The sequence below is a fragment of the Poecilia latipinna genome, unplaced genomic scaffold (genome assembly GCF_001443285.1).
Source record: "Poecilia latipinna isolate Pla-1442-1.1 unplaced genomic scaffold, P_latipinna-1.0 Scaffold3257, whole genome shotgun sequence".
Taxonomy (NCBI): Eukaryota; Metazoa; Chordata; class Actinopteri; order Cyprinodontiformes; family Poeciliidae; genus Poecilia; species Poecilia latipinna.
In genome coordinates, this window is record NW_015115873.1 from 18,538 (window position 1) to 19,037 (window position 500).

A 500-nucleotide genomic window follows, 5' to 3' on the forward strand; every position below is an offset into this window, starting at 1 on the left:
TTAAAAAAATAATCTAATATTGATCTAAATAGTGAGTACGCTACAGTTTCTAAAATATAAGCCAAAGAGTGACTAATAAACTAGAGTCTCTGGATTCCAAGTTTGTTCTAATTCCTTTTCTGGGTTAAAAGTGAGTACTCCACAGTTTCTGACAAAATAAAATAAACAAGAGGAAAGGACACATTAGGGCACATGGCAACATTCAGACAAAACAAAGGCCAAAACAAAGACATGAGTGAAGGCGGTGACAGCACAGGGCCATGAAACCACATTGCTCAGCCTCCCTGCTGATAAGATGTTATCAAGAAATGTCCTTGGGAGCACTCAGCTCTACATCTGCATGGATACAGGAGGGGATGAGGTGGGAAGTAACGTTATGTTTACATATCTTCAAGGAGATTGGAAACATGCAGCCCTTCCAAAGCAACACAGGCAAAGCCAATTCAGAAACGGAATGTCTTTGGTCGGGTAGATTATAAATTTCAATCTCCCCTAAAGTC